This window comes from Lemur catta, chromosome 14 (genome assembly GCF_020740605.2).
Source record: "Lemur catta isolate mLemCat1 chromosome 14, mLemCat1.pri, whole genome shotgun sequence".
Lineage (NCBI taxonomy): Eukaryota > Metazoa > Chordata > Mammalia > Primates > Lemuridae > Lemur > Lemur catta.
Genome location: NC_059141.1, coordinates 54,665,671 through 54,691,719, shown reverse-complemented (window position 1 = coordinate 54,691,719; position 26,049 = coordinate 54,665,671). Strand labels below are relative to the sequence as shown.

Below are 26,049 nucleotides of genomic sequence, written 5' to 3'. Positions count from 1 at the left end.
AAGAGATTTATTATTTACAGAATGGTTATTTCAGAAAACAAGAGCCTGTGGTTAAAAAGCTATGTGAGTTTTTATTAAAAAATACGACTGGTGATTGTCCAAAACAGTAGAAGGTAAATTAAATTATTATAATTGAACACCATACTCAAATGTATATTTTATATTTAGGATTTTTGTTTCCTATGAATCAAGGAAAAGATTTTCTGAGACCAGTTGATTTAGGGGTCTTGGATAAGAATTAATGTTATTAAGATTCCAAAATAGAAACCTAAAAACAAAACATAAGAATTGAAAAATGAAAAGGGAACATATTCCTAACTTATCACCATCCAACCTTAAATGTGGTAGTTGCAAATGAGCCACTGTATTTTCTGTATATTCAAGAAACCTAGGACCTTGTAGAGCTAGGGGAGTCTCTTTCTCATTTTGGAATACACTGAACGAAACTGTGCATTATAGGATTGATGCTGATGGATCTAGTACTTCCTTAATGCACTTTCCACACCAAAATAGTTTGTTCCTTTCCCGCCATCATCCATGTCTGTCTCCTTCTCTCTTTCTCTCTCCTTTTTCCAACTCTCTCTTTTCTCTTATCCCCCCCAAAAAGACCAAGAAAGATAGAGTCTCACATTTTTTTTGCTCCATATCATAATTTTTTTTTCTTAAGGGGTGCTGATTTACATGTCCACACCCCTGGTTTTGAGGCAGATATCTTTCCTGTGGTGTATATTTCTCCTCCACAAAGTCTCTTTTCCACAGAGACTCCATATCAGAGATGGCAACAGAATCCTAAGAAATTTTGGCTCTCGAAGGCCCCCAGAATGCACCAACAGCTGTCTTCAAAAGTAAAGCCAAGGCCTTGGGAGAAGGGCTGTGGACTTGCAAGAAATGAAGAATGGGATTTTTTAAAAAAGAAATTAATAAGTTATCTGTTGCATAGAGATCCCTGAGACATAGTTTCGGGTACAGCATAGATTATCTATCCCCCCAACGATGTTCAAAAGTGGATGCGTCCTCGTGCTCACGCCCACGCTCCCACGCAGTCTAAAGGCGGTGGCAGCCTGGAAGCCATGCCACCCCCCATGCACGTCCAGCAGCACTTTGGGATGATACGAGTTCAGAGCTGGCTAACCACTTGGATGTTATATTGTATCTTAATCCTGGTATTGAGTAATTTTTCAAAGGTTAAAAAATTTGACAGGTGATAAAAGTAAGTTGACTGAAGCTCACACGTGGCCCAGAGATACAGCTCCATGTGACAAGTCACACAGAATGCTGGTGGTTTCTGTGGTATGGAAACTTGGGTATTCCTGGGACTCTGGGAACTTTTTGGGAAAGGATGGTAACTTTTCTTACACATGGAACCCTGATTTGTAGAGGCTGGTCAAGAGCAGTTGGTTTCTTTTTGCCTTTATTGGGAGCCCTGTAGCTTCCATGATCTCCACACCCCGTTTGCTGGCATAGCTCCTAAGCATCGCTACACCTGCTCTTCCCAGAAATAAGTTCACAGGTACCTGAGCCCATCTCCTCAGAAATTCTCAAACAGTAGGAGGGGCTGAGGAACATGCTGAGTAATTTATATTTGATTTGTTAAAAGCACTCAGGAGGATTCTGACAGATGGTCCAGAGACCGTACCATTCCCCTCGTGTGTTCCTTTGCAATTTGGATATTACTGGTGCATCCTCCAAATGACTTCGATTTTTGATCCTTCAGGTTGGGTGGGAATAAACAAAAGAAGATTCATTTCAGTTTTGTTTTATATCTCTCAATTTGTTTAGATCTGTTTTTCCTTTTTATAAACACAATATATGTTTGCTGTAGAAAGTTTCAAAAGATCAAAAATTTCTAGAGAAATAAATATCAGCAATCCTACCACCCAGAAGTTACCACTGCTGACATTTTATTGTCTATCTTACCTGTATTTTTTAAAAATGTGTGTATACATTACATTTTAGAAAACTAGGATCATTCCTTAATCTTATTTTATAGTATGCCTTTGCACACGTCAGTGTGTATTTCGAGCATATTCTCATGTCATTGATAATTCTTCTGAAACATGTTTAATGGAGGCGCAGGGTATTTGGCCACATTTTTTTTGCCAGTCTCATATTGTTGGGCATTTAGACTGCTTAAATTTTTTCCTATATAACTATAACTGTGATGAACATTTAGGTAATTGGCAATTGATAATAATTTGATTATTATTTTTTAAATTAATGAGAATTACATTGTCTTCCTTCCTTCTTTCCATCCATCCTTTCCTGATTTATGAACACTTGGTTTATCATGATTTCAGAAGACCAATATCTGTCCCATATGTGTAGCTTAGGGAGTATAAATTGTTGATTAAGTCATTGCATTCTTTCAATATTATTAATTAGTATCAAAATCATCTACTTTAGAATTATCAGTGTTAAAATCTATCAATGCTGGCAGAGACATCCTAGAAGGTGAAGTCATCAGTGGTGAAGGAGCCAGGAACCACTGCTGGGGATGAGCAGAAGGACCTCAGCTGTACCTGCCACAACCAGCAAGGCTCCGCTTTTAGGGTTTCACATCTGCTTTCTTTTTCTTTTCTTTTCTTTTTTTTTTTTTTCAGTAAGTTCTACTGCTAGGCAGTTGGTCTAGTCTAACTCCATTCTTCCCATAGATAAGGATGCCAAAGCTTAGCAACACTAAGTGCCTGACAACTTTCACAGTTTTCTGTCCCCCGAGGAGAGGTTTGGAATTGAGGGTGACCGAGCACAAAGGTGGAAGTGCGTGGGTCCTTGGTGAGATCACAAACTGGTGAATTAGCCCTGGAAACCTCTTGCCTTTGGACTTCTGGTGTTGTTATACGATAAATCCTTATTGTTTATGCCACTTTTGGTTGGGCATTCTGTTACTTGCAACCTAAAGCATCCTAATGGGTATAAAAATTTTGGGGCCATGCTCTTTGTCTGATGCACTGGAATTAAGATCTGCTCAAATGTTACCTTGTCTGCAAGACCCTCTTCAGCTCTCTGTGTTCAGTGGGACAAAGGGGGAGCTACAACTCTGACACTGATTAACAGCCTTGCATCTGCTTACGTTCAAGCTAGTGAGTGGCCCCGGCCTCTATTCTGTGCATGGGAACAGAGACCATGGGGTTCCTTTGGGCCGAGCTGCTCCCCACCACCTCCTCGCATGGCGCGCTCTTGCTCAGGTCCATCTTCATAAATGGTAATTTCAGGAGCCCATTTACTCCACATAAAAGGTGAGTGACTCCGTTTATAATAAATCTCAGTGTGGCATGCATGCCATCATTCCCTTCATTTGACCTTGGCAGAACTGGCTGATGGGGCAGTGAAAAGTATGATATGAAAAATGAGGGAACAGAGCAGAGTGAGCAGTGAATCAGTCTTGTGTGTGATTAGCTGTGAAAAATCTCACCAGCAGGATTCAGAGTCACTTTTTCTTTTCTCTCTTTCCCCAATCCCCTCCTTCTCTCCCCGTAAGACCTCACGAGCTACCCCACGAATGCGCTTTCCTGCACGTGACTACTGTGTCCCCATCAGGAGTCACTAGATCCTTCCAGGGCTTCCTGGACTGTGAGGTCTGTGCTGAGGGAAGTTGGGCTCCGAGGAGGAAAATGTTTTCCGGAGGTGGATGGAAGAGGCCTAGTGGAGCTCAGCCGAAGCCTTAGGGAGTCCCCTCCAGGGACACGCTGAGAGGACACGAGTATGACGGAATGACGTTGTAAATCTGCAGTCGTACCTGAGGACTCAGTGACTCGCGGTTGAGGTCTCCATCAGCTCCATTTGCAGAGTCAAGCCCTGTAAAAACAGGGCGATGGGATGGTAAATCAAGCTTCCTGGGGAATCGTGCGATCCTGCTGCAGAAGGCTTGAGCACATAAAACGGAAACTTGCCTTTAATGGCATGCCTCTTATTGCCACGCTGCAGAGGCCACCTTGGTGGCACATAGAGGAGCTTTGGGAAGAGAATTTTCTGCTGCAGTTGGTCTCTTGTGGGGATGCTCTGCTTCGATGTCCTCTTGGCATGATGTCTGTGCTGCAGGAGGCCCGGAGGGTGATGAGTGCCTAGAGATGCCCTATGAGGCTGACCTGGCCAGACAACTTCAGTTACCTCTTTAGTGTCCCCGCAGAGCCTACAGTTGCTGCCATCCTGCCCTCTAAAATAGAGAATATGTGTTCATCTTCGGAACCAGCAGAGGGTAGAGTGTTCATGGAAACGGGCACCTGCTAACAAGTCCTCTGATTGGGATTATGGAAATGTCCTTTTCATTATTTAGTTCCTTAGCATGTGTCCTCTGACCGCTGAGTAAAACTTCAGTAGTTCAGCCAGCCATTTGGGGCCAAGGTTCACCCTACGTCTTGGACATAAATATGATTATTTTTAGATTTAAAAAATGTTGTATTATCTCAAAATGTAGTCCTCAGCTAGTAAGGAAGAAGAGATTCTTTGAGGATGAGTTACGTGAGCTTATAAGAGTACACTGTAATCAGCTTTTCATTTTTTCCTGTATAAATGGACACTAATTTTTTCTCAAGGGAATCAGGCATCACCCTTCAATCTTACTTGTACCATTTATTGTTTGTCAGTTGTTGCCACAACAATGCTGCTTGACGAAATAACCCCAACACCTAGTGGCACTCAAGGGTAAGCATTTGTTATCGTGCCCACAGGCTGGAGGACTGGCTCTGGAGACCCTGCTTCCAGCCCTGCGGGTTCGGTGGGCTGTTCTCCTCCACGTGTTTCTGCTTTGTCTGGAAAGAGTGGGCTGACCGGGCAAGTCATTCTCACTTCAGGTCAGCGGTGCACAGAGGGGCAGTGGGAATGTGAGGCCCAGACACAGGATGGGCCCCTTGTCACTTCGGTTCATGTTCCCCGGGGCTAATGAAGTCCCGTGGCCAACATCATAATGAGTGAGCTAGAGACAGGAGCTACAAAACCACATGGCAGAGGGCCTAGGTACAGGAGGGTGAAGAATTGAGGACAATCTTGCAATGCACCATTATTGGTTTATTGAGTCGACGTGTACTTTATCAAGCACCTGTCATGAGCCGAGTTCAGTTCTCCATCAGAAATCAGGCACAATTCATCTCCAGCCTTTTCAAACCCTTCAAACGTCTTAGGTGAATTAGTAAGGCTTTATTGTAAGAATAGAGTAGATATTTAGTAAAAGTATAAACATATTAAAAGTGGAATTTGGAATCATCAGGATAACATGAGTCATTGAGGGTCATTTCCATTATTGTGTACTCTTTGTTACCCCGGTCGTATTAACAGTTGTGTTTATGAGTGGTTGGTGTAAACAAAGAGAAATATTCCAAAGAGGACAAATATCTTAGTCAATAACTATTTATTCCCGTCCTGGGTCTTGGTTGTTAATTTTGGTTATGTGACTGACTGGAGCTTATAGAGTAAAGTGAAGTAGGTTAACAAATCATCAGAAAGAGCCCTGAGAGAATAAAAAGAGAAATAGATTAGGGTAAATTCTCATTTGTCATTAATTTCCCCGAAGATATCATCATACAGCAAGCATTACAAGACTGACAATTGGGTAATAGATGCGTAACATGTCCAAACAGTGAGGCTGTTCTTCAATTAACACCCAGCCCTGTAATGCCATATGGACCACGGCGTTTAAGAAGGATGTAGGAAATTTGGCAAAAGTCCAGAGGAACTGTAGCGATAACAGTAATTGGTGAGATGTTGTATCTGAAGAGCTTTATGGGGTTGGCGTTATTTGCCTGAGGAAGAAAAGCTCAAAGGATATTCCGGTGTACCAGGCGTGGCTCTCTGTGAGAACCTAACTAGCTCCTCTCCACCTCAACCATGGTGGGAATAAACAGAAACAGGTGTATAGTTCAGTACGCTCGAATTACAGTAGGCCTACAAGAGACCCTCTTTTCCTCGTTTCTGTAATGGTGACTCAGGGATGTTTCCAGATTGTGGAGTATTTCTCCAGGGGGGATTTAATTTTTAACTTTGAAACAGGAAAGAGGCTCTTTCTGTTAGAAGTGGCCGGGTATTATTCCCTGGGGGCAGGGAGACTGAACCTTACTGAAAAGTGGTTTCTGGATATTGAGGGAGAAGATAGGACTGGGCACAACATTTTGGGATCACTAGCTGCACGGATGAAAAGTGTTCTGTCTCCTAGTGACCCTGAGTGGGTCGCCCATAGGCTCCATCACAGACAGCTGTGTGGAGTCTTTGGGAGCTTTGATTTCCATGGGAAATGGAAGGCCCACTTTCCCAATGAATTTATAATCTGGATACAGTAGGAGATAATGTAAGGACTTGGTGGTGGAGGAGGGGCCTTTTTCCCGTTTGGTGCAATGTTGGACGGTTTATACAAAGGCCTCATAATTTGAGGCAGAAGCCCACAGTGCCTCTGTGTACCGAAAGCACACATTTACAGCATCTTTCTTCCCTATTTAAAATAAAATACAAAATTTAACAAGGAAAATGGCAAACCCCTGGTGTTATTTTCTACTTAACCCTGAATTATCATACATCATACTCCAAGATTGTTTTCCTAAATTTGCAGTAATATAGATTATCGAGTCTGCGTCTATAATCTAACATTTGAGACGTCTGCAGCAGTACATCAAACTTCAGTAAAATAAGAAAATTACACACATGGGAAGGAAGGGAAATAAGCAGCACATAAAAGGGGGCAAAAGGGAGGCATCGTGGCATTGTGGGGAGAGCCCAAGGGCAGGGGACCTCGGGTTTCATGTCTGCACCTCAAGTTGTATGACCTTACGTGAGTCACTTAACATGTCTTAATTTTTCCCTCTGTGAAAGAAAATTTTTGGATTAGGTCATTTCACCATTGCCTTCGGTCCTTTGGTTGTAAAACCCTCTGATCCATGGCCTGTGCTAAATCTCTCTTGGAGAAGCAGCTTTGTTTTTCTGTGTCCGTTGTGGTTCTGTTACTGGAAATGCTCTCAAAGTATTACTCTTTATCTGGCTTAACTGAGTGGTCTTCAGGTTAGTTAATGAACGTGTGTCAACTTCTGAATTCAGAGTTGCAAATGTCAGCACTTGGACCACTCTTCTAGTACTTTACTTACAGCCCAAGTGGTTAATGACATCTGACACCTTTTCCTGTTGATCCAGGACCGTGCCTCAGAATCCTTCTCATCACAGTCTGCTTCTACCAGGTGGCCAGAGGGGACTCTTGAGATGAAACCTCTTTACTCTTCTTAGCCCAGTGTGTGTGGACCTCTGAAGATGCCTAGAGGTTGGGGGTGGGATCTGGAGCAATAGATGCCCCCCTGGAAGACCTTCCAGGCTACGCTACAGCAGTAGGCAAGCAAGCACGAGAACCTGGCGGGGGGTGGGGGGGAGGGCATCCTGAGCAGGAGTTAGTTTGGGTTTCATCAAGATATTTCAAATTGCTGGAATGACCCTGTTTTAACTATGCAGTCTCATCTTGTGGGTACAGAGAATGCTGTGCGAGATAGGTTGAAGTGATTTAAGACATTTGACTTTTCAACAAATAACATATTTGAAAGCCAGTAGTCTTTTGCATAACCACTTTGTGTTGGCTCCAACCTGCGACTGTTTGTAATTTACAGTATGTGACATTAGCCTTTGAACCGAACAGTTTCAAATCTGTCCAAGCTTTGGGAATTGTCATCTAGTGCCCTGGAAAGCTCTTTGCTCTGAGTATCCTTGAAGCTTGGGCGAGGTCTGTGTGTGTGCGTGTGCATGTGTGTGTGCGTGTGTGTGTGTGCACACACATATAGAAAGTAATTTTGCATCTGATGACACAGCGAAGGAAATAGTTTTTATATATGTATATACACGTTGTAAGCATAATGCATGTGTAATTTCTGTGTAGTTTATAAGGCATTATTATTCCAAATGCACCCAATTTGAAATTTATGGCAAGAACGTGGCAAAGAAGAAAAATACATTAAGATTTGGGGTGTCATTGTGTAGTGTTCATAAACGGCTGTTGTCAAATCCCTTGACTTTTACAATGAAAAAAAAAGTCTCTAGTGATGGACGATTAGAGTTTCTGGATGAATTCGTCGGGCGGAACCCAGATCTTTCGAACGCGAGCGGCGCTGCCGAGGCACGAGGCTCATCTCTCTGTTCTCCTCCTCAGCTCCGTTGTGCACAAAGGTCCCTTTCTAGGTGACATATCATGCTGTATTCCAAAGTACACTTTCTTTTAATTTACAACTTAATTTTCAACCTAATTCAGAAGATTGATACTATAATGCTATTTGCAGAAGTATTGAAATGTCAGTAAGTTTTATTGTAGTAATAAAGAGTATTCCATATATCACACACTCTATAGGGATCCTTGCTTTTTGCATAGATCTTCATAGCAACAACCAGTGGCTAAATGCTGGCAATCATTAATTTTTAAAGAAGACGTGGTTATGACGAGTTGAGGAATTAAGGCTGGTGGTGAAGAATGAACTTTAATTTTTTGACTTTTTTTTTTTTTTTGGGGTTGCATACTAAGGTGAGGTGATGGCAAGATTATAAAAAATGGCCCAAATCCCAGGTTCCTAATACTTAAAATGCTGTCTGCTCATAAAAAGATTTTAGTCAGGGAGAGGCCATCTTTGAGCTCCTCGTAACAAATGGGTATCAGTGGCCCATGAAATAATCAATGCCACTAATCCATCCTGGGGCCTGCCAATATGTTAATGGCCCTGGTGCATCGTTATTGCTTCAAGACCATAAATCATTCTGGTACCAGAATGCATCGCTGTCGAGGCCTCAAACCTCTCACCTGGAATAAAACGCTGTCTCCTAACAATTAATGTCCAAACATTTTGCAGCTTTGTGCCTTGATTGTTTTCAGATGCTAAAAAAGTAAGTAGGACAGATTGTAAATCAATAAAACTATAAGACAAAGTGTTTTAATAATAGGAAGGTTCAGAGTAAATCATAGTTCTGTGTTTATTATTGCTTTTGGGGTTATAAATAAAGAGTTACTTTCCACCACCCAGCAAGGCTAGCAGGTTAACATGGGGGCACCAAGTTCAGGGCTAACCTCTCAGAATGGGGTTTCCTTCTGTTGTGTTAGCCTGAGAAACAAAACCGGGCCAACCGGAGCCATAAACCCGAGTCAGTATTATAGGGCAGTGTTCAGTAGACGGTGGATCTGTTTGGGAGTCAATTCAATGAGGGAGTTTCCTGTTGAAAATAGCAAACGTAGCTCAGCATAAAATGGTTTCCTTGGCAGCATCAGGCTTCGGATAGGCAGTGTGATGAGATTTCAGTTTGTGATGTATTTATTTGGCTTTGGTGGGACAGGTGATGGAATCATTTTTAAAACAGCACCCACGTTGGTTCGGGGTGCCTGGGAGCCTCTACTTACATTTCTTTCCATTAACTTATCTGGCCTGGAAGGTCGGCTTCGGCGATACAAATACATGTGCTGAACTGTAGGCCAAGCTAAGAGGAACTTGTTTAGGAAAGAGAGTTGTATTCCATTGATCCGATTCCCTTTGGTCGGTGTCAATTTGGTCTGCTATTGAAGGTGCTGAGAAACACGATGGGAAGTCGTTAACTCCGCCTCATATAGACAGAGTTTATTTGTGCCATTATGGTGTTACTTGTTCTACAACTGTACTTTTAGCATGTACCTTTGTGCATTGATGAAGGTTAGATCTTCAACCTGGAAAAGGAGGGCTTGTTAGTTGTTTGGGAGCAACGTGCTGAAGAAGCAGATTGTGGAGTGTGTCATGAACGGGCTGGGAGCTGGGTTCTGACCGTGAATAGAACTGGGGACATTTAACCCAGGCTGAGTCCATTCTCATGCCAGGCTGAATGCCGTGATGAACCAAAAAAGTAAACAACCAAATGGAGACAGAGCAGAACATGGGGTCCTTGATTGCCTTTAGCTTTGAGTTAGTTAGCTGTGATGTTGAAAAGACACCACGTTCCCACGAAAACACCACGAACTGTCACACTCCCAAGCACACGCTTAGCAACTGTCATGTAGCAGGAGAAGGACGAGGCTCTTGGCCTCTGACAGGACACCCTTCTCCTGCAGTTGTCTGTCTCCAGCGCCCACTCTGGTGGGTGTTCATAGTTTATTTTGGGGCTCATGAAATAGCACAGGAAAAGGCCAGAAAAACAGTGGCTCCATATAGACAGAAAGACAATTAAAACTGATATGACTCTTAACAGAAGTGGCAAGAGCAGGCAGGATGGAAGTAATTTATTCAACGAATTGTCCAAATACATAAAATTGCACTGATGTATGGTGTAGCCGTGGGACAGTGGAAAATTTGATAGTTGTTTCCGTTGTGTGAATTACTCAGACAGGATGCCTTTGTGAAGTATGGGGGTTTGTTTAATGTTCTGACAACAATTTAGATCCTGTTATGGTTATTGCAGTGTAATGCTGTAGTAAAAATTGAACATGACACACCAGCAATTTATTATTTGTGTGTTTTTTAACCTTGAGTATCGGATTGTTTGTCCAAGCATATCCTTTGATTTGCTATGAAATTTATTGTTGATAAAAACAATCAGATTTCCATTAGATGCACAAAAAATTATTATTATATATATGTTTTGGCCACGAACCATAGATTTAGGGGAAAAAATTCAGACTAGGCTACAGGACTTATGACAGGTAGACTCATGACATTATATGGTAATTCAGCATGAAAGAATAATTGTGACACTCTACTTGGTTGTGGAGTATAATCGTGCTGTGAGGTTCAATTCACTGAAAGGCCAAATTATCTTCAACTACATTAGTCTGACAACCTATAATGCTCTGCAGAGGCAATTTGTAGACGTTTCGCAGAGTGCCAGCAAACAGGGCTCCCCATTATGGCACCCATTAACAAATTTGTGTAGGGAAAAAAGTAACTTTTCCATTTTCCTGACTGTTTTCAAGCTTTGCAACATAATAAATATCTAATAGTAGTATTTGCATTGCCATTTACTCTCTTAGTTTTAAAATTTATCTGAGGTATGGGAGGAGAGATTTCTCCCTTAAGCTGTGCAGCCTGAGAAATATTGATATTTTCTTTGACTTAAGCAATAGCATGGTGCAGCAGGGAGAGTATGGTGTCCAGAGGCCCCCGTGTCTTTGTCTCCCCGGCTTTTATGACCTTACTCACTTTGGACCTCAGTCACCCTGTCTCTAAATTGGGAATTATAATATCCTCATCTAAGAATCTCTGTGGGAGGGATAAGATAAGGGGTTCTTGGTATTGTTCCTAGCTGCTGTAAAGACATTTAAGTTGAGGAAATTTGTGAGTAGGAGAGTATTAGCTGGTTTGAGGGATGGAGCCACAAGATGGGACAAGTGTGACTGTCCTGTGATTTGGGGTAGAATTTCCCTTCTGAGTGTGTATTGCTTGCTCACACCGGGGCTATGCCAAAATGAATTGTTTACTATTATCATCTCAAATATAGCATAAGCACATTGGCTTTTCTTTAGAGGGAAAAAGCTACTCCTGTGCTGTAGACATTTAGGGGCACAACGTAATTAATGATAGCCATCTTTTTGAAAACGATTGTTCATAAATTATGTGAGATGAATCCTGAAACTGTTGGTTGTGTATACAGGTGTTCCTGTTTGTGAGGATGTGCACAGAGCTGTCTGGATAAGTGTTCTAAATATTGAGTAGGATTTTTCTATTTTCATCTGGATTTTGGGAACTGGGAGAATCCAGTCCCCTTTCCTCTGAAGGCCAGTGCTGCTTTTATCTTTGTTTTTTCCATTTATTCCTGTAATTGGCTGTTCATTTCCTGAAGTGGGCAGTGCTGGATTAAAATGGAATTCACAGGAGTGAGGTTTGCAAAGAGGCTGGAACAGCAGAAGTGGTCTGAGAGTCCCTTCCTCTTCTTTGTCTCCTCTGGTCAGGGGGGTCCTATAAAAGGGTCTCACACCTTGGGAACAAATGGGCCTGGAGATAAATCAATCTATCTCTAGTAATTGATTTATAATTTATGATTTTATAAATCATCAAACTTCCTGCAATTTTTTTGAGTAGGGTTGTGTAAATCACTCTGTGTCATACGATGTTGGTCTCAGTGTCAGAGACTGACCCTTCATTGTGACAGACCATTAGGCCTCACACCTGCTGCTTTCAGGGAAGGTGGGGTTTTCGAGATTTGGATTCAGCCTCCCTGTTAGGATCTAAAGATGCAGCATCCTTTTGGCTGTTCCTGCAAAACTTGGTAAAAAATTCAAGCCTTTAAAAAAAAAAGAAATAAGACATTAATCTTAATAATCATGTCCAAGGACTGTGTCTGCTCATCTTGTTTGACTAGGTGGGAGGATTTTGGCTTGAGTATGAAAGCCCCTTTTATTTTACCAAAACTTAGGGAACGTTTGTAGAACTTTAGAATAGAGATGTTGGATTGGTGGTCCTAGGTTGAATATTCTTCCCTTCATAAGTTGAAAACAGAACGTCTGTGTGTGTGTGTGTGTGTGTGTGTGTGTGTGTGTGAGTCCCTCGCCATGTGTTCAGAGGTCCTGTACCCCAGGGAGGTGGATTTCAGTGTGTGGCTGGTATCTCCAGGGGGACTGTGAAGAGAGTATGAACAGCTCAGTGCAGTCAGTCAACACTGCTGAACCTGAAGTTTACATGCTGCAGAGGGGGAGTTAGTCACCTCTTCTTTAGAATAAAGAATGGCTTGAGTGTGGAAGGCACAGATGAAAGCAGAAAAGGCCCTGCTTTGAGCATGGGATGCCATCACAGTGGGGAAAATTCACAGGGAGAAGAAAAAAAGTTACAGTGGGGGTTGGTGCTGAGTGGGGGTAATAGATTGTTGTGTAGGCCTGGAGTCCCAGTGGTATAGTTAAGGGCAAGCTGGAACATTCATGTTTACGCATAATGTTCTCCATGTAATTTCGGCTGAACTGTTGCGGACTTACTTAGCATCCGTAGGTGAGCCACCTGCAGAAAGGGCATGTAGGTAGATTATTGTTGACTTTATGGTTATAGAACCCAGCTAATCAGGGTGCCTGCTGGGCTATAACTTGTTATGCCTGAGTGGTTTTTACACCAGGTCTTCAGATTTCTTACTGGCAAAAGGGAAAAACACTCATTTCTCATGGCCATGGCTCCTACTGGGAGGGAAGATCTCATCTCATGTGGAGGGAAAATACAGTGGGTAAAACTTATGATACAGAGGTTTCCAGAGTGTTTGAAATATGACCAGTATGCCTCCATAACCCGGAGGACTGTGTGGTTTTACAGAATGGAAGCTCACGTAGCCTAACAAGATAAGCTGGCCACAGAACAGGGGCCGTATTGCTTGCTGTGTTCTAGGATTTTTGAGACAATATCAGTCACTGCCCACATCCAAGTTGGGGAGCCAGGTGTGGGTGCGATAATACACTCACGGCCGTTCTTCCTTTAGAGCTCGAGTTACTTTTGGATGTGGAGGCAGTTTTCCCTCGGTTGGTTTTTTCAGTGTTTGATCATGGAAGGTTCTAGTCCACGTACAGGCCAGTGCATGGCGCCCAGTAAGCACTACCTCACACATTGCTTTCCCCTTTGACATCCCCAGTAAAGGTCACTGGTTAATTTTGCATCGTGTGCTGCCTGCTTCAGTAGGTTCGGCTGGCTTTCTCTCCTTGAATAATCCTGTGAACAATGTCGCTGGTGTTCAGGTTCTAGCTTGCTTCCCCAGTGTTTATCTTTGCCATCCTTTACCTGATTTTTCTCCTCTGCAGTGATGCTGTGTGCATGTTTCCCTGGGATGGAATCTCAATCAGTTAAAAAGCGTAGGAGATATGAAAGGTCAGCATGACAAATCTGTCCTCCGGGCGCGCGTATGTGTGTTTGGGTAGCTGAGCTCAGCTGACCGTGGAAGACAAATAGGCAATGTGAAGAGTGCTACCTCAACAGCCTTAAAGTTGGAAACAAAATATCTGTTGAGGGGGAATATGAGTATTAGAGCATCATATTAGAAATTCAGAAGAGTGATACTCCTGTCTTCATTTGGAAAGGTCACAGGCTTTATTTGCAGTAAGACATGCATATGGTTATCGCTTGCTTTTTATTTTCTCTTTTAAAAATGTGTATTATATGCCTGCACTGTGTATATTTTATGATTGCTTATTTTAACCAGCAAGCACGTTCTTTAACGTGACAACACAAAAAATATCTCCAGATATGATTTTAGCAAGTTATTTTACATAACAAAAGAAGATGATAATCTGTGGGTATTTCTGTTTGCCTCCGTTAATTCCTTTTCTACTTTTATTTTGCGGAGTTGAAAAAGGACATTTCCAGTGATGGTTTGAAGCTTTTCTAATTTAATTTTATTGTTGTATACCTGTCTCCACTAAAAATGCTAATGTCTGTTAGAAGCCACGTCTTACATTTCAGTCTGCTTCGTAGATGGGTTTGTTTCCTGGAGTTAACCATTTTTAGGGAATCATTTGATTTGATTTTGCATTCAGGCCATCTGTGATATTTTTTTCCCCCATTAATAAGAAGAACATATTTTTTTGAGTGTCTACTCTAAGCCAGGCATAGAATTATACATTATTTCATTTAGGTTTCATAATAACCCTTTGAGGATATTATGATCCCAATTTCACAGATGAGGAAACTGAGGTTTAGAGAGGTTAAACAACTTGCCAGAAGACACGCAGCCGGCGATCAGTGAAACTGGGATAGAAATGTCGGTCTGACTCCAGTCTGTACCTTTTTCCATGACACCAAACTGCACAACCTTTCTCCTAAATGCACAGTGTCCCTCGCTACTGTAGAAAGGAGACCCCCAAATAACAATAACCCGGCCCAACAAGTCCATTATGTTGAAAAGTGGCAGGGATTGTACACATAATCTTTCAGAATAGACTGTCATTAAAAATGAGTCTGTCCTTAGACATTTATGTCTAATTCTGTGCTTGATGCAGTGCTGTGTGGGTGTCTGGGTGCTGACACAGAGGTGGCAGACACTTGAAAACGTGGTCTGTGTCCTCAAGAAGGGCAGAGAAGACTAATCTAGGGCTCAAATCAATGGTGAAAGTGCCTGTGTGAAGAAGCCTCACTTACTGTGTGGAGCAGGAACTGCACGTTACTAGTGTGCAGGCACTAGAATAACTCGGAAAAGGGAGCGCTGGGGAGTAGGTAACGTGGTGGAGGGTAATGGTGAACTTGATCCCAGCCTTAGAAAAGCATGGGCGGCATGTGTCCGGCATGCACATGGGTGTACTGTGCTCCTGGGGCTAGGAGACACGACACCTGCATGGAGAAAGGACCTCGGGGGAATGGTAGCTGATGGGGTCGGGTGTGCACTTTTGGGTAGATGGATAAGTCGGTCTGTGTGTGTGTGAGGCGAGGGTGGTGGGGGTCTCACCACTCTCCCCCCATCCACGAAGCACCAGCCATGCCGAGCTCCTCTCACTGTGTCTAAGTCCTGCCCACCTTCTCACCTCTGTGCCTCTGCAGGTATTGTCCTCTCTACTTGCCTCCTGTTTATCACCTTCAGATCTAAGCCGAAATGCCGCTTCCTCTGGGAAGCCTTTCCTGATTTCCCTATTAGGTCTCATTCTCTTAGCCCTTTCTCTTCCCCCATCATAACATTGCTTACATGTTATTATAACAACTCATATAATTGTCTCCCTCACCAGACAGGAAGCTGCCATGCAGGGAGGACAGTTAGCAGAGACGCAGGTGTATAGATAGCAGAATCCTTATTGAATGAGTTAATGAATGAGCGTGAATATGTTTACATTTTATTAGTGAACTAAGGAAAGCTAGGTAGTTCCATGTGACCGTGGAAATCAGAAGGCAGCTTCATTCACTGGTGCTTTGGCAGAGAAGGGCATATCCCCAAATAAGACAGGCTTGTCTCCAGGTCCCCGAAGTCATTGACTTTTCAGGAGTTCCTGATCTTTCCGTTGGCCAATGTGAGAGTTTTTGGCCCTTTTATCTGGACCTTTTGGTGAGGGACATCCTGGGATGGGAACTCTTGGTACAAGCTAGTAGATTCTAGAATTGCTTAACCATCCTCAGTAATTCCAATGTGGCCACAGAAACCAAGAGTGTTTAGGTTTTTGGGTGAGACAGGCAGACGCAGTCATTGAAATATGAGGGTGGCAGGGGGGGTTTATGTGCCTGTGCAGTGTGGCTTCAGTGGACTCTCTGACATCTCCGTGTAGCATATCATGATAGAACAAGCCCACCCACTGTGAGTTGACCCACACCAAACCGTGGCAGGACGATTCCTGCATCTTGTGCCTCTGGATGCTTTGAATGCTTCCCCGTGCCATCCTGAATTTCGTGTAACATACCACTGAAGATTTCCTTTCGTACTCTGCCTGGGAGCCACGGTGACTCACATGGTCCTGGGTGATGTCTGAATTTAGTGACATAGAGCTTTTTCTTTTTTGAGGTTGTGTGATGTGGACTCAAGTTGCTCTCTAGAGCACTGCCTCTCTCTTATTCACACTGAGATTGATCTTGTTCTTGAGCCTTTCTAGAAGTTGTCTCATAGACTTTTAGAATTCTGTTCGTGCCTCCCTTGCTTCTGCACACCTGTCCTGTTATTCAGTGTCTCCGAAGGTAAGGGTGCGCTGCCGCTTCCACCCCTGGACTCCTCCACAGATGCACAGCCCACGGCCCCACGATTCACCCCTTCAGTGTGGGGACTGACTTGTCACTCCCCACCTCAGGTGGCGCAAAGACACTGGAGATCCCATTCTGGGTGGGGTCCTCCAGCCCCCTGGGGACTTCTAAGGTTAGTGTTTCTGGCTTATCGATGGGTGCATCACGTGGGACCAGACAGAGAGGCCCGCTGCAGGTGGGGCAGGTTGCATCTGTTGCTTCTCTCTTATCCTGCCGCCCGTCACTCCATCACAGAAGGAAATGAAATTGGCCTGCTGTGGGTTGCTCTTCACAGAACCTGCTGGTTATTCCCCACACCCTGGGCTTTTTTAGGTGACTACAAATGGATCATCTTATGATTTAGACACAGTAAGCTCCAAACTTTCCTTTTGAGACTTGAGTTTCTCATATGGATCTTAAGCTTGGAACCTTTTCTTCAAGAAAGAAAATGAACTCATTTCTTCTTTCTATATAAAGTTAAATATATAGGAGACTTGTTGGGGAGGGGAAAATTAAAAAAAAAAAAGCCAAGCCCACCTCTGCTCATACTAATCTATACTTTTTAGTGGTTACTTTTGAGAGAGTGATTTATTTACACTGACAGCTTGTTACTTATGGTAGCTGCTGGCAGCTTCTGAAGTAATCTGATAATGTCAAAATGTGAAGGGAAGCTATAGGCTTTACCTTGACTGACTTGCTATAAATCATGTACATTGCTGGTGTCTCTATAAGGATGCTTGGGTTGATACTGATGGAAATACAAATCAAATATAAAACACGGTAACCCAATTCAGAGCTAGAGATTTTGGATTAAGCCTATTGGATTCATAATTTTAAGTGAAACAGAGCAGACATACCAGGTTGTGTTTTGAAACTTCACAACTGTCTGATGTGGTAACTTCAAGGACAACACCTGCCTTTGAAATGGAAATCCAAAGAGGTGGACTCACCGTGTACCTTAGTTCCTTTAACAACACACATTTTTGAGCACCTCCTGTAGATTAGTCAAGGGAAGGCATAACATTGTTTTATCTATTTTTTTTTCTTTTTGGTAAATTTGTGTGTAAGCTCCATGATGGTAGAAACTTATCTTGTTATCACTGTATACCCAGTACTTAAAATAGTGCTTGGTCCACAGTAAGTGCTCAATAAATGTTTATTGAACAAGAATGGGAAGATAAGAGTTTGAATATTAGTGTTGGCAAAACCCTGAGGTCATTGCCCAGGCAGAAAGAGTCATTCCCATCTCTGTATCCTCTGTAGAGTGCTCTGTAGTCTTTCCTACAGGTTTCTGGTAAGACATTTTTCACTCTGTAATGTAATCACTGGTTGATATATTGGTCTCTTCTAATATAGCACAAACTCTAATAGGTCAGAAACTATGTCTTAATTACCTCTTGGACTTCCCAAGGCCGGGCATGGGTGGCACTGAATAATTGTTTATATTCATAATTTAACAGAATTCTTGTAAAATTAACTGCCTGTATCTCAGTGTTTTCCCATGTATAGGATGACATTGAAAAAATCTGAAGTATATGCATTAAATCCTAACAAGGCTCATCTTGCCAAGTGCTATGGAAGATGATTTTTATATCATTCCTTTTGTTTATCTGCATTTTCTAATTTTCTACAATGACTAAGTATTACCTGTGAAATGAAATAGTAGTAAAGTATAAATCATTTAAGTTTTTCCCTATCAGTTTTACTTTACCCATGAAAAGATGAATTGGTGAGATTTTTTTTGTGTGTAATAAATTTTTATCAGTTGGTTCAACCAAATGCATCAGGGGAGTTTGCTGAATAATGGAATCCTTTAGTAGATGGAGCATCTACTCTCAAATGTGTCTTTGGTATAAATCTGGTTACTTAAGGATTGGGTGTGCTTAGAGGGAGGCATGCCCGTGTTTGGGGAGGAAGCATCGATTGACATGGGATGCCAGAGCCTGGGGAGGAACACTGGGGCAACACAAAGGCTCTCCTCTGACATTTGCACATTCTTGGGCTAGAGTACAAATGAAGCCCACGTACCACATGTCTAAGTATGTACAGTTATGAACCAAACTAACAAATGCTAAATAAAGTGTGCTCTATTCTCTTACAGTGACAAATACACTTTTGTTAATGAGTTGGAAGTCCAGATTTCAATTTAGGACTCTCCACCTCCTTAGGGAGCTGGAACATGGCAGTATGGTGAGAGCCTGCCCTCCACCTGCCATCCGCCTTCTCTGTGCACCCCTAGTCTGGATGCAAGATAGCCCGCGTGTCCAGACTTCATGTTTGTCCCGTGCTCATCACAAGTACCCATCCCTCAGGATAGGGTTTACTTTCAAGGGATGGACCAGGGATAGAATTCTGGATACTCCAAGTGGACCTTAGAAGGTGGAGGGCATGCTCTGGTGTGCTCCTGGGCCCTGAGGACTTCTTGTCCCAGGAGGAGGGGCACAGCCTGGAGCAGGCCAGAGCAAGGCCCAGGGAAGGAGTCTCAGCGCTCAGGCCTGCGTGCTATGTTGCTGGTGTTAGAGAAGTGCATTGGGAGGCTAATCCCTCATGGCTCCCAATTCAAGGACAAGTTCCATGCTTCCTAAATTACAGCCCCAAAGATCACCTTAGATTTAGACCAGTGTTCATAATAATTCAGTGTCTCAAGTTTCAGAGTATGAGGCTCAGAGGTGGATTAAAAGGACTACGTGGGTTATGTGACCATGAACTGCTTGTGCCCCACGTGTTGTCATGACAGCCATGCTCAGCTACTGCCTCATGCTTTTTAAAGAGAACAGGCATGGCAGGCACTCAGCACAGTGGTAAGCTCTGAATGAATGGCAGCTCCCACCTCTATTACGAATCAGTTCCCACCTCTTGCTACCCAAGGAAGGGCAGTTAGGTTGTATAGTTTTCTGTGGTTTGAGTGAAATCGGGGAAGGGGTTTATATGGCCCACGTTTGTCACTGTCATATTTGCCATGCTTATCTCTCAGCCTCAGGTAAGCTGTTCCCATCCTGTGAGCATGTTCTTCATCTCCTTGCCCTAACTTCACAGGCAGGCTCTCCTGGCCTTCCTATGTGATGCCACAGTTTGGCCCACTTTTTCCATACAGAGTGAACAAATATGAGAAACGAGTGGGACTTTTTATTGAGATGACAATGTGGCCTCTGATGGAGGCAGATGATGAGGGGTCACATGCTGGTTTTTTATCTTGAAGCTTGATTATTCTTGCCCTGCCATTGCTGGAAGGGGAAGGAGGAGAAAGGAAATCCTTTCTGCAGGAGTTAGCAGAGAGGAGGGAAGCAGCTTTCCTTCATGAGATGGGCTCATCTTTTAAGGTAGGGTTGGGGTGGGTGGGGAGATATGGATATTGGGGATGATGTGAATTCTCTGTGTGCAAATGGATTTGTTTTTGTAAAGTAGAGGAGGGATCTTGAAGCCTAAGGGAGACATAGAAATGGACTTTCTGGTAGTAGTCTACTTGGAAATAGAGGGAGGAATTTTCTATAAGAAGGAGACTTTGCAAGCCCCTTGCCTTCAAGGTTCTTTTGCTTGTAGCTCACCCAGCTCTATTGTCTGGGAGACACGAGGGAGATGATTATTGGATTTGCATGTTAGTTGAGGAGCCCAAGATTTATGGTTCATTCTTCTTCTGTTGCCATCTGACCGCCCAGATCTGGAGTATTCTGTGGTCTTCTACTCTCCTGCTTGCTTCAAGTGTTATATTTGGTTTGCCAAGATGACATAAACTTGGAGGGGTAAGAAAAAGTTAAAAAAAATAATAAGGCTGAGCCAAAAAAAAAAAAAAGGAAAATAATGCAATGATTATTGAGAGAGAATGAGATCACACACATGGGCATTGAGAAAACCACCACCAGGGCCACCATGGGGGGATGAGGCAGAGCTGTCTGACGTCCCCCACCACGTCCTCTAGTCTCTGGGGAGGAGGGAAAAGTCACAGGACGAGTATTCCGGAGAGTTGGACGCGAGTCCTGGAAATATCCTTTCTTCTCTAAGTCTCAATGTGCTTATTATTTAGACCAGAAGATCTTTCATATCCTTTAAGCTCTAAGAATCTGTTATTCAAGTCTTAATTATACCAATATATGGGGAATTATTTGGGGTTTTGAAAATAAATAAGTTAGCATTGATTCACGTATGTGTTCATTTACTCATGAAGGTTTTTGAGCTCCTGCTGTTTGCTGGGCATAGTGCTAGTTGCTGGGGACACTGAGGTGAACAGGACAGACATAGATTCCCCTCTTGTGGCACCTGCCATCCTGCAGAGAAGGCTGTCCACTCAGTATATGCTAACAAGCCCAGTGGGCCATAGTGTCAGAAAATAGGATGGAAGTGGTGCCTGGGATTGGGAGAAGAAATTCAAGGGTTTAAAAACATGTATCATGCATTATTTTTTGTTTTGTTTTGAAGTTTTTGCTCAAATGTCACTTGCTTATGGCAGCCCACCCTGGTCACCAGATCAGTGCTGCAGCCTGTCCCTCTTTGATGCCCTGATCCTTCATGCTGCTCTTTTTGCCCTTCCCTTGTCACTGCTCACTCCTACCTACCACCTTCCAGCATATGCTGTAATTTACTTACTCATTAGGATGATTGTAGATCATCTGCCTACCGCATGCTGGAAGATACACTCCACAAGAGCAGAGATCTTTGTCCTCTGTGCTCACCAGTGTATCCCAAGTGCCTGGGATGGTAGTAGGTGCTCAGTAAATATTGTTGAATGGATTAATAAGTGACTGTAAGGAGTACAGTAGAGTATTATCATGATGTTGGAAAAAAACTTGGTGTATTATTCAGAAAGTCATTAGTCCTGAAATTGGCATCAATCTACCAATGTTATGGAAGTCTTTTGTTTTCGAGGGGTGCTGTAGTATAGCAGCAAAATGAAAAGTATTTTTGTTGGTAAAGTCTGGCAGACCACAGGGTAACCCAGTACCTGCAGCCTTGCTCAGGGAAGGCCCTCAAATGTTTACTTGGTTAGGCTGAATTGAGCTGTCAGAAATTCTTTTTGTCTTTGCTCCTGGGTAAAATAAACAAGCAATCAGCAACAACAATCCACCACCAAACTCCTGGATTAGTCCTGATGCATATTCTCAACGGGGAGTGCTTTGCTGTGCAGTTACCTCCCGCTTAGCCACACTGCAAGCACCTGGCTCCTGTGTTCTGCTGTGAATTGAGGCTCTGGGTTTTGTTTTCCTTGGTCAAAAATTCTCTTCATCAGCCCAAAGTACACTTTTCAGATTGCCGAAACAAAGTGTTTCTCCTGGAGCCTTGGGTTTGTGAGACACTGTTACAGTCATCACCAGTCAATAGACAACAGAAGACACTGTAAACTACCCTCCCGGCAGGAGCTTCACTGGTCCACCCCGGAGTCCACTCAGGAGCAGCGAGTCCCAACTCCATTTACTGTTGATCCCTGTGTGAGACAGAGAGCCTGGCACACACCGTTACTTACAAAAATTCTCCTGCGTCTGTCCACCCTAAAATGCTTACACTTTAATTATGAAGTTTTTTTTCTTTTTTTGGTGAGAGTGAGGGCTGGGTAAAGGGTTAAGACGGTGGGAGTAGGGTGGGGCCAAGCGAAATTCTAAAGGACCAAATACATCAGCTTCTTCCCCAAACTCTCCTTATTTAGTAAATGAAGGCACGTGAAAGCGGAACATTTGGCGCTTTGCACCAATATTATGGTGTAAAATTATAGTTAGGAATATTGTGTAAAAACCGTAATAGTTTGCAGTTATAGCTATGGTGAGAACAGCAGGCAAGACTATAAGCTTTAATTTATGTTGTGCTTTGGACATTTTTCAGAAACTATTTACCCATTACCTCTTAGGTCAGTGGCCTAATAATGCAACAAAGCACTTTTTGAAATTGCAGATAATTTTCAGTGCTCAGATCTCTGTGTAGTATTGATGGGGAGGGTGGTTGATTAGGACCTTGGGAATTGTGCTTGATGGGAACAATCTGGAAGGAGTGAAAAATTATTAAACACACACAGCGGGAGATGGAGGATTTACCATTGTCGTGCGGTGCTATTAATTCTCATTGCTCGGTACAGCGGCTTGATTGCATACTGTGAATACTGTTTATTGGAGAATGGGTACAATTTTGCTGCAGTTGTTGTAATGTAATACTAAATGCTAATTAGGCTTCTAACAATAATTAGAACCTCTTGCCAGACTTAGAAATAGAAACACTCAATTGAATTTACAGAAACAAAGACCTTTAAGCTATGCCAGCAGCAGCGTCGACTTTGAGAAGTTTTTTACGTTTTAGTTACAGAATTGCCAACACATATATATATTTTTTTACGGTGTGCATAATGAGTTCATTTATGTTCTCGATAGGATTATTTTCAAAATGAGATAAAGCAAACCACCTCTTCCCCATCAGATGAAGAAAAACTACAAACACCGGTATAAACCAGAATGCACCTTTGTTGCTACGCAGATGCAAACTGCCGTGCTGTTCAGTAGGGCGGGAAGACGGGGCTGGGATGGGGAACTTGGCTGGTGTGGATGCTGGGGCCATTCTGAATGCTTAAGGTTTTCCTGGAACCCCATGTTTTTTTCCCTTCCTGTGTGTACACACACACACACACACACACACACACACACACACGGCTCAAATAGCACCTGATTGCCAATGTTGACTCATTGCATCGACTTCCTAGGTTGCCCTCCTGAAGCTCCGCCACTAGTCAGAAACAAACCAAGCCCGTAGAGTCCTGCGGGCATCAGCTCTTTTTTGGTACTTTGCTTTGTTAAACCTTTCCAATCCATCAGTATGGCAAAACACTCCCAGCAACGTCAGGAGTGTGTCAGATCCGTTTCAGCAGTGAGAAATAATTAGCTGAGAATTTCCCTGGCATTCCTGGAGCCTTGTGGTTTCACCCCATCACCGCTGGGCAGGAGCGTTGGGCCATCCCAGGAATGTGCCTGTGTGTATATCAAGGAGTTCAGGAGGGCCTGGACATGTTTCTCGGCCTGGCAGCTTGTTGCAGCACCATGGTCTGGGTTGGTTTGGCAGCATTTAAGCAAGGCCTTTGTTGTTGGGGTATCAGGGCGATATTTGATTTCCTCATCCTCTTTTGTTTTTAAACTCAGAGATATAAAAACTTAAGCAAACCTCATTGGCCCTCCCTTCACAAATATACCACGTGACACAACTGAGAATGCCTCCTGCTTTTTAATTTTAACCCAGCCTGAGCTGACTAGCTGTTCTTCAGTGCTAATAATTAGCTGCTTGACGTGATGTATCATGTTGCCCCTTTGTCTGGAGCCATCGTGGCAATACAAACACAACCCTGGGTCCCTATTCTGAAATAGTACGAAAAGAACCTACCCTCCTTGCTGCTGCTCTGCTGCCAGATTTCTGGGCAAAGTGAGTTTTTACAGGTTTCACCGGTTACTGAGAAACAGGTTTTATGATGGAAACACTGGAAGCACAGTTTTGCTCCAGCCTCCAGGGTGAGGCATGGCTACTCTAAGGAGAGAAGCAATTTCCTGATTTCTCTCTGGTTTCGGTTAGAGTGGCCATTTTTATAAGCTGTTAAGAGACGACATTCATAGAAACTTCCACTTTTGTGTCCTTATTAATATTTCCTCAAATTCATCCAACCAAGTGTCCCCCCACCTCCACCCCCACCCCTGATAAAATTCTTCCTCTTTTTTTTTTTTTTTTACACTTAATTTTGAGTTTCTTTCAGTTTTGTTTTTGACCTTCTCAGCCTGTCTCCTTACCAGAGCATTGCCCCTGCTGGTGGGGTCTTCGTTGGTGTGTCCCAAATCAGAGCTGCTTCTTGGGGTTCCCCGAGCCAGTTTCTCCTGTCTGGAGGAATCGGTTCACATTCTCTCCGAGGCCTCCCCTCTCTTGCCTCACTTTGGGACTCCCCTTGTCTTGTATAAGTTTGGTGATTTTGATTGGATTCTTTCCTCCCCCTGATTCTTAACCAGCGAAGGGGCGCTCCTTGTTTAACTGGGGATCTCCTAATTTCACATGAGATCTTAATGTTCAGGGCAGAGAAAGTCATCAATAAATAATCAATGACCAAAAAGCCTCGACTTCAGTGGCCACTGCCTGTGTGCCCAGGAGTGCCGGGCGACATGCTGGATGGAGGTTGGGCCCTGGCGGGGTTAAATCGAGCTCCGTGACTGCAGCCCGGCTCCCCACGTCCACCTGTCCTGCGGTTCCTATGAAGTACACACACGAAATTTCCGAGGAGGCGCGGTGGGAGCATTTGAGTCTGCATTCTAGCAAATAGGCTTGATGCCCGGAGCTGCTCCCTTCCTGAGGAGACGGTTTTGCCCGCGCAGGTCCGCGGGGAGTCTGTGAAAGCTGAGGCCGGAGTGAGTCAAAGGCCTTCTTTCTATTTGCTGGTCACATTTTTCTCGTTCACAAGTCGGTGGCACCTGCAAATGGAAGACTTGCTGAGGTAGCACCTGGCTGATTAGCAAACTTTTGCTTGGTCCCCCTCACACGCGGACCGTTAAATCACCTCCTACCGGGCCCGGGCTGTGTGGCCGCCCGCCGACAGGCAGACGGAGGTCACTTCAATATGGCTGACATGTCCTGTGTTTTCCCACAGCATGTCACATGTAACCAGCGCAGCGACTTTGACAAAGTACCGCAGGGTGACCTGGTAGTCTCGGGTCAGAGTGAGAGAAATTGGTGTTGTACTAAGATGTATGTTAATACATATATTATTTATATGGGCATTAGCGAATGCTATTGTTGCCTCAGCACAAACCCAGGCCCAGAGATTGGCCTTGGGGTTTTCGCAGGCTTCCTTTATCATGTTTCTCCCCACCCCCTCCTCACTCATGAATAATTAAAAACTTAAATTACTTGCCATGTACAAAATTCATATGCTGGGGAAAATAGCTACATGAAAATTAATTTTCTGTTCTGTGAGACTGACGGGAAATCAATTAATCTTGATGTATTATTTTATGCAGAACAGGGTGCAAGAACCTGCGGAGAGAATGGCTACAGCTGTTCTTGTTGGTCGGGCCATATATTATCGTTGGCGGCTTTGACAGCTTCTGAAGGAAATGGCTGAGGGGTATCAGGCAGGTGAATCAACTGTAAAAATTTATTGGAGGATACAAACTGTTTCCAGGGGACTGATATAAAACTCACACTTGAGAACTGAAGTATTGAATGTTTTTGTGACTGAAGCAGCTTGTTGTCAATATTTATAGCTTTTCTCTTTGTTACATGTCCTATTTGTTTGATTAACTAGTCAGATGTTAGTGTCTGTCGGTAATTTATCTGTTGTGCCTTCTGTAGCATTTTTGATACATAAAGATTTACCACTAGATAAATAAGGCAGCTCACACAATGCAATATGCTAAATAAAATGACAGAGCTGTTTACAGCATGTTACAAGTTTTATAACTCATGAGGTAGATCAGTAACTTTTGTTTACTGGTGTCACTGTTAGTTGAAACATGTCTCAACGTATTAAATACTGTGGGGGTAAATAAGGCTC

The 26,049-nt window shown here is 43.3% G+C and overlaps 1 protein-coding gene and 1 long non-coding RNA gene across 2 annotated transcripts in view; both read left to right on the top strand.

Moving 5' to 3' along the window:
- The window catches only part of LRMDA (leucine rich melanocyte differentiation associated), a 1,038,561-nt gene that overhangs the window by 245,182 nt on the left and 767,330 nt on the right, over positions 1-26,049 (top strand). The gene's annotated exons all lie outside the window — the stretch shown is intronic.
- LOC123650264 overlaps positions 1-26,049 on the top strand; it is a 30,614-nt gene that overhangs the window by 834 nt on the left and 3,731 nt on the right. The gene's annotated exons all lie outside the window — the stretch shown is intronic.